The 14094-nt window shown below is 36.4% G+C and overlaps 1 protein-coding gene across 22 annotated transcripts in view; it reads left to right on the top strand.

Moving 5' to 3' along the window:
• LOC141389784 (aminopeptidase N) overlaps positions 1-14094 on the top strand; it is a 332473-nt gene that overhangs the window by 116141 nt on the left and 202238 nt on the right. For 2 of the 22 annotated variants that reach the window (XM_073961844.1, XM_073961845.1), the window contains exon 1: positions 7049-7178. The exons of 16 other annotated variants lie outside the window; for them this stretch is intronic. The gene's annotated coding sequence lies outside the window, so the exon portion shown is untranslated. Of the gene's footprint in view, positions 1-6807; positions 7179-14094 lie in introns of those variants that run through there. 4 more of the 22 variants (XM_073961853.1, XM_073961858.1, XM_073961862.1 and 1 more) reach the window with 4 other exon arrangements.

The following is a 14094-nucleotide window of genomic DNA, read 5'->3' as shown; positions in this document are numbered from 1 at the left end:
ATAATAAATTACATAACAATGGGAATACATCTATTTATACATATTGAAAAATAATTGTTGTTTTTATTATAAATAACAATTAAATAATTGATAATGATGGTTTTTTGATTGCAATGTGGCTAATGGTAGCATATCAAACAGTTTTTCAAGGCTTACTCAACAGATTGATCAAAATAACTACCATTATCAGCATTGTTGTCAACGTCATTACGCGGTGGTGACCTTTGAATTAAATGACAATGAACCCTGCTATTTGATTTTTTATATCACTCCTTTTCTCTCTCTCCATTGCTCTATGTTCTAATGTAAACACACCAAAAAAGCAGGGAGCGAGACATTTCACAAAAATAAATTTCCAAGGTTATTGCTAACACACTTTCTTTGAATCACAAACCCAGCAACCAACCAACCAACCCCCTCTTCTTGTGAAATTCATGCATTTAAGGGGTTAAAGTACAACAGAAACAACAAAAGTTCAATGCCGAATCAATGGAAGCAACACAAACTCTTCCAAAGAAAAACATTGTTGATGCCTTGGATGGGGGTATTTCATTGTCATTCTCCCATATGTTTGTTTGCCACCTCATCCCCTTCCTCCAACTCTTTTAATTACTCTATTATTTATTTTTATTGCCGAATTTAGAACAATTGCGGGGCCCCCACACCATACCCAGCAAGACATGCATCAGCCAAATGTACCAAAAATCGTGTGGACATCTTTCAACAAGTTCACAAGCTGCGCGCTGTCATGAATGTACCTAAAACTAATGTGTTTGTCAATGATGACTGTGATGATGATGATGAAGATGGGATGACGATCAATCCCATTGATGATCAAATCCAGACAACTTTATATGCTTTTGTCATTGCAATCATTTGTTATTTCAATTAATATCAGTTCCGTTGTCTGCCGCTGTTGTCGCCTGTTTTTCTGTGTTAAAGAACATAACTCGATCAGTCAGTCAGCCAGTTTGGACATCAATAATTGTCACAAATTTTCCTAATGATGATTTAAAAGAGTGACCATTTTTGGACTCTTGAGAAATTTTGCCATAAAAATTCCAACTCAAATTGTAATAACTAACAGCGATATTACGAAATGTTAGGCTTAGTCATAGTACTTTATGGGATACTAAGTGTCGGAATATGACAAATCATGACACATTTGGATTACAAATTCTAAACTTTACCAATTGATAATAGTTTTTTATGCTTTTGAAGACAGAGATGATGAAAGGCTTATGGTTCTAAATAAAGTCTTTAGCATTTTCGTAACTACGTATTCCTGCTTTGGATATGAAGACAACCTTGACTTGCCTCCAACTCATTGCTTCGTAATGCGTAATAGTCAATGATTAATCTTGGGGTTTACCATATTTTTGGTATTATATCAATTGGCCCCGGGTGACGTAGGGGATGAAAGACACCAAACGACGGTCCTGCCCGGTTTTAACATGGCAAAGTCAGGACTTATCTTGATCCCTCTCTCATCTCAAGCGGATACTGACCTCCAGTGATGTCACCTGGGGAGCTACCTTTAACACCCGTTAAAGGCAAGGGCGAATAGACCAATGATATATTTTACGAACGCTTAGAAGAGACATATGACCGTTGTCCTGCCCATGACATTAAAATTATCCTTGACGATTTTAATGCCAAAGTAGGAAAGGAGAATGCCTTTGGCCCAATAGTCGGGAAATTTAATCTCCTATGTGAAACATCTGACAATGGAATGAGGCGGATAGACTCCACAGCGGCAAAGAACATAGTCCGAGGTGCAAACATAGACTCGGGCCACCACCTCGTTGCAGAAAAGGTACGTACCAGATCAAACGTAGCAAATAAAGTACGAACAGACATAAAACTCAAGTTGGACGTCCGTAAACTGCAATGACAACAGATAGACGCAGCATATTCCACTCAACTGCCCCAATTGTTTAATCAAAGCACTCCTCGTCTCGATAACTGTGGCAAAGTATTGCCCACTACATGCAAACAGTCCCAAAATCCGTTCCCTGATACCAGATACCTCCACCAAGGAATCCATGATATGACCAATAGTAGAATTCTCTAACGCATTTTTCAGTTACCCATAAAAATCGGTAAAATTAAAATGCTTATAATTTCGTTAATTAACGAAATTTTTCGGTAAGTTAGCAACCAAAATAAAGTTGTCGCTAATTATTACCGATAGCAACTGTGTTGTCAACTCTTATTAGTAATTTTCATTCATAAATTTGTGTTTCAAATTTACCGATTTTTGTCGTTAAACAAAAAATGCGTTAGAGAATCCCATTACAGGAGTATGGTGCTGCTACCGAAGCATATAGGGCTACGCTACAATCAGTAGACAGGCGTAGCGCACGAGAGAAGTGGTATCGGTAGAAAAGGAGAAAGGAGATAAATGGAAAAGCGGGAGTGTGAAAAACTTCAAGATGCACAGGAGCCAGAATGAAATCCGAAAATGCTATTCAATGAGTGAAACATCAAACCACAGGCACATTCTTCTGTAGAGACCAGTAAGATAATTTGGTAACATATACAGATAGTACGCTTTAAACATTGAAGAAGCAGGTTTCCAAACTGCTGGTACCCAATACTAGCGAAGACGACGAAGATACTACAGATCCAATCCCAGAAGGAGCCGAGTTGTTCAAAACCGAAGGTGACGCGCTGATAAGGTGTATGCATCAGCTAGTTAGCACCATCTGGCAGATAGAACACGTTCTCGATGATTAAAATCTGGGCACCCTGTGTCCCGTCCACAAGAAATTAGAAAAGACGGCGAGCTCTAATTATAGGGGCATATGTAAGTTTGCTCCCTATTGTTTTCACGATAGTGTCAGGGCATATGGTGAACGAAATAATTGGGATATACCAATGCGGCTTTTGACCTAGCACATCCACCATTGACCAGATATTTACACTGCGGCAAATCCTTAGAAGATTCAAGAGATGCAGATCGACCCCTACCACCATTTCGTCGATTATAAAGCCGCCTACGGCAGTCCTTTACGCTCCTAGGTATTCTTAGTGTCTGAATTTGGTATCCCCTCAAAGGTCATTCGGTTTTGTAAGATGACTATAACTGAAACCCGGTCCTCAGTTAAAATTTAGGATCCTTATAGTTTATCCCAAATTAGTCGTGTTGAGCGAATTCAAAGACTATTTACAAAATTATCTCTTAAACCAATTTCTTTTGTTGAACTTCCACCGATTCGGTCCAAAATTTGGCTTTCGTAATATTTTGTCCAAACTTAGTTTGAGTTTGAAGATGGGTTATATCGGTACACTCCTTCCGGTACCTCCCCCACAAAAGTTCGGAAATTTGTACGCACGATAACTCTTAATGGAAGTAAACGATTTGGTCCATAATTTGCACATCGCGAAATTTCTACCAGACTTAGATGAGGTTCCAATATGGACTCAATCGGTCCACGCTTTCGGGTACCTCCCACACAAAATTTCGGAAGAGTTTACTTTAGGACGTGCTCTCGAATCGATTGTGCGCACGATGATGGGAGTGGCCGATTTGGTCCATACTTTACACATCCTAATATATCTACTAGATATAGATCAGGCTAAAATTTGGACTATATTTGTCCACTCCATCCGGTACCTTCCACACAAAATTTCGGATAAGTTCACTTTAAGTCCTGCTATCGAATCACTTTGATTTTTGTTGAGCAACTTACATTCGCTTCCTCAATTACGATGGTAAAAGTTTTTTCAGAGGCAAGTCCATACTTCTTGAGAAAACAGCCCAAAGGGTGTAAAAACCCCCTATGGCACCCCATGGGTTATGTCGGACCATACATTTAAGTGCCACCTTTGCAAAACTTTTGAACTGTAATCCTAATCAACATTTTTGTCGGTTCATACGCCCAAAATGTTGAAACCTTCTAAATACATACGTTTTTTTGGGAAAAAAGTGTTTCAATTTACACAGGCTGAGGGCTTTGCCGACTGATACTTTTTTACTTGTTTTTTATGAAAGTCTGTAATGTATTTCTTTGAAATTTTTATGTACTTATGTGTCTGTTGTTACTTTTGTTTGTTATTTCTATGTCTTTAAACCAGGGTCAGGCACCATACTTTTCTATTGCATACTTTACGGGGTGTCATTGTGTGAGTGCTTTTTCAATGGGTTGAATTGTGTGTGTAGAGAGAGCAACGGTAAATGAGCGCACACGGGCGCCTAATCGTCTGACGTTACTTTAAACAAACCACCACCATTTATAAGTGTGTGTATATGTTAGAGGTAGCCAGTGAGTTCTCACTGAGAGCAAGTGAGCATATTTTTCAATGTGTTTTACATTGAAAGTTGTTCTCAGTAAGCGCCCACTTGTACATGTGTTTGTGTGGCTTTTGGGTTTGTATTTGTTTGCACCCAAACATATAAGTTGTTTGCACCCAAACATATAATTTGTTTGCAACCAAACATATAATTTGTTTGCACCAAAACATATAATTTGTTTGCACCCAAACATATATTTGTTTGCAGGACTCAAACATACATATGTTATGTTTGGGACTGATTGCAAACAAATATATTTTTACTGCAAAATGTGTTTGGGACATATGTATGTTAGAGAGGCCTTTTTTTCCTCCGTGTAGTGGTGGTCTTGACTCTCTTATTTCTATAATTTAGTTCTCGCAACGTGTGGGATGTTCCCTTCAAGTCCTTTGCGTTTGAAAGTTGGTTTGTTTCTCGTATTTATAGTTATCATCCATAGTCAGTCGATCATATCTACTACACTGTACTACGATGCTAGTGTCGAAATTGTGTACACAAGAATCCTCGTTTGTGAAAAACGCGTTCCATAACATGTTCAGACAACTTGGTTTCGATTTTACGCAATTCCGTAGTGGTGGCAACTTTCCATTCTGTCTTTGGCCACGGCGACAATCAGGTTGCCCTTCATTGAAGGGTCGTTTTATTGTTGAAGAGACCGTGGTATTATGCATTATTTTCGTTCTTTTAGCGGGTTTTAGACCTCTGTCCGTAAACGTTCTTGCGTGGAGGTAGATGGACAATCGCCAATTTCCGAAATTTTTTTTTTCTCGGATCGTTAAAGGGTCGTTTTAAGTCTGACGAGCACATGTGTTTTCGTCCTATTAGGGGGCTTTAAGATCTTTGTAAAGCTGATTGCTGTCGTGAAACAAAGGTTACGTCGGCCACGAAAACATGATGTTTGGCTTGTTTGTCGCGAATTATTTAAAAAAATCTGCTTTGGAGTCCGATATGCAAAACGTTTACTACAGCGATCAAGACGATAGTCTAACTATCAATAGTTTGCCAGTTCTGGTTCTCCGTCCGGAAATGTTCTCGCTTGGAGGTAAATGGGCGATTGTGGATTTAAGAGGTTATCCTCGAAAACTTTTGTATATGTGAGCTTGTCCGCCTAATCACGTTGTCATCCATATGATGTCCATCTTTTGGGACGGACAGAGTCTGGTGACCTTTATCTGAACAGATTCCAGTGCTGACTAAAGTTAATTGGCTAGCTACCAGCTCCTACCTAGATGCTAAGAAATAATGCTCGGAAGAGATAGGTTTTGTTTTGGGATTTGATTGTTTCATTTGTATTTTTTTTATATGTTGTTCCCACGAGTGTGTCATTAGGGGATAGACTATCGTACGCAATGATAGCTTGCGCAGACTTGGCTACTAATAAATACTCGAGCCGTGCTCTGGCTTGGAGGAACACTTGTCGACAATTAAGATCTTCAGCACAACTACACATTGATCTTAAAAGTGTATAAACATGCCCAAATCATAATATTTCATCCGCTATGCTTGACGGTTTAAGTGGTATAGCGCGGTTTTTGGACGTCCATCCCACTGTTTTCGATTCATCTGACCATAAGATATTTTGCAATTTTTTCCCGATTCTTGCCAACTTAAATGCGATTTTGCAGATGTCGCTTAATGAATAATGGGCCTTTCCTGGATGAACTTTCCAACAAAAGTTCTTACAGATGAAGTCGTCTAACCGTGCTTTCGGAAATTTCGAATCCTAATCCCCTCCTAATTCTTCCAGCTGCTTGGAAGGGTTCCCGAGTTGACAGTAACTTGATGTGGTTATCATTTGTTTGAATACATGGATTCTGTACTCAAGGCGTTTTAAAATAACAATCGATTAAACTTCCGGTGCTATTAAGTATTTAATATTAGGGTAATAATTTTGTTTTTATCATAGAGGGGTGGAGGATATGACTAAGAAGCCAAAAATTTCAATTTTCGCCACATTCTCACAGCATTACCCTATTGCTTTGGGAGTTTAGCGACACTTATTCCATATACAGCAAACAATTCTTTTTAATTTGCCGATTTTATTTGCCACTTCTCGCAAAACAAACACATACACCCTTACACATTCGCTCTCTCTTATTGAAGAGCCGAATAAATTAACTAAATATTGTCACATAGCTGCGGCTACTGTTTCAGAAAATTAATGAAAATTCAAGAATAAATTCATTCATTGATAGATTTTTATGTTGGCTTCAAATCAGACAAACAATCGCCGTCATACGCCGCCGCTATTTGCCCATCACCCACTTCTTCACCAAATGTATGGACGGACGCTCGCCATTCATTCTCCCAACCATTGATTCATTCGTTCTTTATTCATTCATTTGTTCTTAATGATCATTAAAAATGTGAACTTTTTGGTGTGTGGAAATGCTGATGATTGCGATTCCCAGCCATAGTATGTGTATGAAGCGTGTTTGCTATTGTTTGTAGCTGGCCCTCCACAGGTTTTTAATTATTTTTTTGTCGTTTGCGTTTAATTACAAGCGAACGGAAGGAACAAGCTGTTAGCATATGTCACGAGTGAGAGGCCTCACATTAAAAATGTTAAATTCGAGCGAGAGTGCGAGAATGATGAGACAAATAAATTCTCGCCATGGCACCCCAACACGAAACCACTGCTGCCAATTGGAATCTCAAAAGGGTTGACAGATGCGGAAGAGCTTCTTCGTTTAATTTCGTTTATTTGGGCGACAACAAACCCGGCATAAAATTCCGCAGCAACACTTTAATCGTGCATTAGATAGCGACGGGTACGGTACGGTTCGGTTTTTGTGATACGGTTGTTCTGATCATCGATCGTTGCGTTACGCTGTGCGTTGTGAAGGCGTAAACAAGGGAATTATTTGTTGTTGATTGTGGGGTAAAAAAACGTTTGTTTATCTAATTTATAGTGATATTTAAATAGTATTTTTTTAACATTGAAAAACCTTATGTGTCCTTCGAACAAAATACATACATAAATTGCCAAATTATGAGTGAAACATTGTGATAGTGACGCATTGGATTATTTTTTGTTTTCTTTTTTGGATTATATCTGGAACATCTTTAGCAACAAATTAATATGTCATTAATTATATCTGACGAAGAAAATGTTCGTAAATTATATTTCACTAAGTGGTGCTCATTTGGTTCGTTCAGTGTGAAAACAAATTCTATAGATGTGTTGATTCACCCAACTGTGCCAAAATGTTAATCGTGTGACAAACAAAAACAACTATCCATAAATTTGTTGAGAAATTTTCAAATTAAAAAAACAAAAAAAAAACAAAAGTAAATATTTTGAAGGATTTTAATAGAAAAAATAAAAAACAACTTCGAATTGAATGAATTCTGTTATAGCGATATACATATATGTAAATACTGGCATCCCTGGAATCCCAATACCTGATTGGAGGCTTTAAAAACTTCACTAAGGGCAATTTGCATTCGAAATGATTGTGGCAAATGCAAGTATCCGATCGTGACGGAAAGCTAACAATTAGATCTGCAGCTAGATGGCGATAAAATGAAGTCTAAAATTATTATTAATCTAAATTAACTTTTAAAATTCAACAGGCATGCTGATTATAATTTGGAAAGTACAAATCGGATTAAAGGTGTTTTTCAAATTTATTTAAAAGAAATTTTTGTCAGTTAATTCATAAGAACTCCTCATCAAAGTTAACATACCACCTGTTCTGTTATACATTTTTACTATACGGTTAAACATAATTTGGCTCATATTTTTGTTGAATAAAATATCTAACATAAAGTTGTGGAATAAAACAAATAAGGAATCGATTATGCAAAATTTTCCATTATGCGTACACCCTAAGAAAAGGTCCAGAAAACATTGCCGAAAATCGCCCCAGATTGAAATAATCAAGGCTTCAGAAGACCAGGCCGGCATGAAAAATAAGTGGCGCAGAACGGTATCCCTGGAAATAGAACATACATATAAAAAAGTCATGTGAAGAGATTAAAACTATTTGTCATAATAGAGTAGAATGGAATTTTCTTGTAAATGTGTTATATGTTATGGTTCAACATTTATCTAACTAAAATGAAAAAAATATAAGTTTTTGGGAGGTTTATAATTAATTTTTATACCCTCAGCATTTATGCTAACCACGGTGCTCTTGAAACAATTTTAAATGGAAGGTGCTTACACCTCGAAAGTTTTTGCGGATTCTGAAACTACAATGTTCGTAGATGAGAAAAATCAAAAAACTAAAAAAATCGCCGGAGCGCTTTTTAAATAAATCGCGATTTAAGTTGAAATGTTTAGGGGTTGTTTAGGTTTTCAAGATTTTGCTTAGAAACCGCAAGCCCTATCAAAATGGGACTACAGAAAATGTTGTAGCTATGAAAATTCTCTACAAGATCGACCTTTATGGTATTTTCGTAGTTTTTACCGTTTTTGAGATACAGAAGTTCAAATTGGGACAATTCAAATTCAATTCAATTCTGTATCGCCCCCTTATAAAATAATGTCATGTAGGGTGCGCCTTAACTAACTTTTGATGAAAACCGCTTACACAGGGAAAATTTTTGTGAATTCTGAAATAGCAGTGTTCATAGATGAGAAAAATCCAAAAACAAGAAAAAATCGCTGTAGGGATTTTTAAATAAATCGCGGTCAAAATTCACATTTTTAGGTGTTTTTTAGGTTTTCACGATTTTGCTTGGAAACCGCAAGTCTAATCGAAATGGAGCTAAAGAAAATGTTGTAGCTGTAAAAATTCTCTAGAGGATTTACGTTTATCATTTGTTCCCAGCATGTACCATTTTTGAGATAAAGAAGCTCAGTTTACATTTTTAGGTTTTTTTGTTAGGGTTTCGCGATTTTGCTTGAATACGGTAAGTCTTATCGACATGGGACCTGAGAAAATCTTAAAGCTGTGAAAATTCTCTACAAGACTGGCTTATGTAACTTATCCTAAGTTGTATCATTTTTTTAGATATATAAGTTTATGTTGGGAATTTGCAGTCATGACATTGTTGTATAAGGGGGCGATACAAAATTGAATTGAATTTGAATTGTCCCAATTTGAACTTCTGTATCTCAAAAACGGTAAAACCGACGAGAATATCATAAAGGTCAATCTTGTAGAGAATTTTCATAGCTACAACATTTGGTTTAGTCCCATTGTGATAGGAAATGCGGTTTCTAAGCAAAATCGCGAAAACCTAAACAACCCCTAAAAATGTCAACTTAAATCGCGATTTATTTAAAAAGCGCTCCGGCGATTTTTTTTGTTTTGTGATTGTTCTCATCTATAAACATTGTAGTTTCAGAATCCGCCAAAACTTTCGAGGTGTAAGCACCTTCCATTTAAAATTGTTTCAAGAGCACCGTGTAACGTGGGTATATAAACGTTCATACGGGCAAAATATGACTAATCGAAATAATGGTTTGAGACCCCAAGTATGTTTGGACGAAATTCTTTGGAGTTGATTTAGCCATACCCGTCGGTCTGTCTGGCTGGCTGGAGCGCACGATAACTCTCGAATGGATCATCCGAATCGGTCAAAAGTTTGGATTTCCTAATATTTGGTCCAAACTTAGTTTAAGTTCGAAGATAGATTATATCAGGCCACAAAAGTTCGAAAATGCTCGGAAATTTTGTGCGCACGATAACTCTTGAAGGGAGTAACCGATTTGGTCCGTACTTTGCACAATTACGACGATAAAAGGTTTTTCATGATGCAAGTCCATACTTCTTGAGAAAACAGTCCGAAAGATGTAATAAACACCTATGGCACCATATGTAGTGGCTGGAGAGCACGATAGCTCTCTAGCTGATCACCCGATTTGGTCCAAAATTTGGCCTTCGTCATATTTTGTCCAAACTTCGGGTACTTCCCCCCAATATTTAAAAAATGTCACTAAAATGACAAAAGTTCAACATTTGTGTCTAAGTGCAGTTTGGGGTCTGTTCGAAGATCCTTTGGAAAAGTATACCGATGCTGTTCGTTGCGGTCCTGCTGTTAGGACGATATTATGTTTTCCGTAGACAATTCCATGATTCCTGGCATATTGGTCTAAAAGTTATACGATGACCCACTGAAATGACTAGTGGGCGCGATATCTATCGAAAAGATATCGCTCATTTACTCAAAGAGTGACATATCGTCGGTGTCATGCTTAAGTGTTCCATACGCCATTTGCCCGTTTTGAGATAATCGCATTTTAATGTTTTGCGCCACAACTGCGTGGAGCTGACTAAAGAAAATATTTATATTTTTGACTTGAAATATAAATAATAGTATATAGAACATATTTGCAAAAATATAGAAGAAAATGTATTGGAATATAAAAGTTATAGAAATTTTTTTAAAAAAAGAATTTTTGTCGATTTGTTCCATATCCACACTTATGACACAAATGTGAAATATTGTACATCATATAGAACAAATTGACAAAAATTTTTTCCATATTTGCCTTAATAAATTAAATACTTCTAAAGCGAAAATTCAAGTTCTGATTTTTGAAATGTGTTTTTAAACTTGTAAGTTTTTAAAATATTAAGTTCATAACTGAAAAAAGTTTAAGCTTTCGCGTCGATGCATGGATATCTCGGAAACTAGAGCAGATAGGAGCAAGCCGACTAGAAATTCAGAAAGAGCATACCGGAAAACCTTAGAAACCACCTATATCTCAAAAAGTCAAAAATGGCGTATGGAACACTTAAGCATGACACCGACGATATATCAAAAAAAAAAAAAAAAAACAGTTTAGCGAAAAACGCGTTTTAAGTTGGCGATTGAAATTTGACTTCCCAATTTAAAAAGATTATTACACAAAAACTAAAATAACTACTTGGACCATATTTTGCAAACAGCTAGCCAGATATCAGTGCTAAATTTCTGTGCAAGATCAAGCATGATTTGAAGTGTTTTAGTATTTCATAAATTCAAAGAACTTTTGTGTTGAATTATGCGAACCTCGTTTCATATAAGTTGTAACTCGTCGAGTTTTAAAGATATCAGCATAGAAATTGGACACAGCATAAAGTGGACGTCGTAGAAAAAACCCATCTTTTGAGTTATGCCACTCTTTGAGTGAATGCACGATATGACTTCCAAAATAAGATCCAATTTCATAATGGACCAAGTCCGTAAATTCCTTTAAGTACCTCCTCCGCTACACTTTTGAACTTTAATCGTAGTCCACATTTTTCGGCAAGCTCAAATGTCCAAAAAGGGCCACAAAACTCCGAAAAGACCCCAAATACATTCGATCTGCCCGTAGATAAACGTTTAAATTCACATAGGCTGAGGGTATATCTCTGTCGGCAAAGCCAACAACATTTCACATCTTTCATCACATGCACATGATTTGATTAAGTCGTCGTTAGTCTAGTTACCCAGCAAACCAATCATACCGACATCGTAACGGAATCGGAAGATAATTCGGATGCTACGTCCGATGTCGGATCCGAAATCGTAACGATATCTTAACGAAAGTTGTATGAAGTGGTTGACATAATTTCGTAACAAAAGTCGGAGCGAAATCGGATCGATTTCGGTCAGAATTCGGAACGAAATCGGAAGAAAATCCTTGGGAAATTCGGAAGTCGAATTTTTTTTGTCCGAATACCGAATAATGTCGTATGAAAATCGGAGGTACCTTCTGAAAAAATTTTCTCTGACGCCTCCGTATTGATCAATTTTTCTGTGTTATGTTATTTATTGGAAGATTGTAATTTCAAACGTTTCTAAGTATTTTCACTTTTCATTTTGTTGTTATAGTAAAACAATGTAAACCATGTGTACGAATATGTTGAGTCTATCAGCACTAGCTTAAATTATTATATGTTGCATTTATATTTAAAATATTTAAATATTGTATATGCTTTGTATTTTGCTTTTGGAAAACAAACTAAAATGAAACCAACCCCTTGCTATTAGATATATTCAAAAGGCGGTTGTTGTGCGAAGGGAAATTTGTTTCCGACATATCGCTCCGAATTCGTACCGAAATCGGAAGAAAAACATTGGTGTATTTGAAGAGAAATTTACTTCCGATATTCTCTCCGAAATTGGAACGAAATCTGAACGATTTTGCTTCCGAAGTTGTTCAGATGTGTCGGACATCCCACATTTGGTTTCCTGGGTATTTACGATGGGTCTATTTTTCATGATATTTCAAATGTCGAAAATGAATATAATTTAACGGATATGAATCAATTGCTCTGTTCCAGAACTTGCAAGAAGCTACTACTTTTTACTACGATAACATTTTTTCCTTTATGTTATCGGAAAAAATAGTAAAAATTAGTAAATTCTTGCAGTACTGGAACAGACCAAAAAAAAATTTAAGTCTTCAGAAGGCAACGGAAACCACTGAAGAATATTTCTTTGAAAAACAAACAATTAAAGGAGTTAATTGCACTCAATCTCCGGTAACACGAGGGTGCTAACACAACCCAGGAGGTAAAACAAAGCAATATCTAAACATTAGCACATGGAATATGCGGAGTCTCTATGAGGCTGGTAAACTCTCAAATACTAATTCGGAAATGGAAAGACTAAATATCGTTATTCTCGGAATAAGTGAGACACAATGGCCTAAAAATGGAGAGTTGACTTCTCAAAACATGAAAATTTACCACTCAGGCAATATTAATTAGAAACAATAGAAATGTTGTAGGAATAATCTTACAAAATGCAGTGGCGCAGGGTGTTACGGGGTTTATCCCGAAATCTGACCGATCTTTAGCTATTAATTAAAATGCAAGCCTGCACAAACTGCTGATAAAATCAATAACGAAATTGCAGTTTTCTACGACGAATTTGAGGATCTAGTATGACAGAGCCACGCGAAACAACTTAATTCAAGGTGACTTTAATGCTAAAGTAGGGAAAGAACGAGTTCCTGTAATGACAGGGAATACGAACTAGGTGAAAGGAACGAAGGAGGTGATAGATTAGTTCAGTTCTGTGAAGAGCACAAAATGACTGGTATCAGAGATGTTACAAACCTATTAAGCATGGCGAGAGACAGAGAGGGATTTTCTAAATAAAAACAGATTATTATTATATTTTTGAAATGTAACTAAATTGTATTTGCTAATATTCGGAAAACGAATTTGCAAATAAAGAAGAACAAGAATGCCTAAGTTAACCCGACACCAAAATTCTTGAAAATGAAGAAAATTTTAAGTTTGTTGTTAAGCAAAAAGGAAATAAAACGTATGTTTGTGTATGCTTAAACAACATAACATTTTAACACCTAACATTATTAGCTTGAACTAAAAGTCAGACAAAATGATATCTAAATAATTATTTGCTTAATTACGAAGAATATACTTAGGCCTCGTATAAACAAATGCGAATTTTTTAGCTTGCTGATAAACTCGCAACTATTTACCTAAAAAATTATTCAAATAAGATAATAATGGGCCTTGCTAAGTATATAGCTGATGCGGCTATTACGTGCGTGTTAAACGGTTACACGGATTGTATTGTGCGTACGGTATGTGTCGGTGACATTGCATAATTAATTTGCCATGTTTATCTTGGCAATTTCTATGAACACGGAAAGTTTAGCGCTCGTATACTTTAGACATTAAAAACAATAATAATAAAATTTTCTACAACTGTGACACAAATACGGAAGATAATTGTGAGTCATTATTGCGGGATATGAATATACATGGGATTAAATGTCTCACAAATACATATGTGATATGTAAAGTATATTTTCTTAGGCAAGATTCGTGCAAGATTTCCCCCAGTAAAAAAAAATGATGACCCACATCAAATCAGGAGGTCAAAAACAGCGCTATCTC

Source organism: Musca autumnalis, unplaced genomic scaffold (genome assembly GCF_047663935.1).
Source record: "Musca autumnalis isolate F117 unplaced genomic scaffold, ASM4766393v1 scaffold_1, whole genome shotgun sequence".
Classification (NCBI taxonomy): domain Eukaryota; kingdom Metazoa; phylum Arthropoda; class Insecta; order Diptera; family Muscidae; genus Musca; species Musca autumnalis.
Note: the sequence above shows the minus strand (reverse complement) of the source record. Positions and strands in the feature narration are given on the sequence as shown.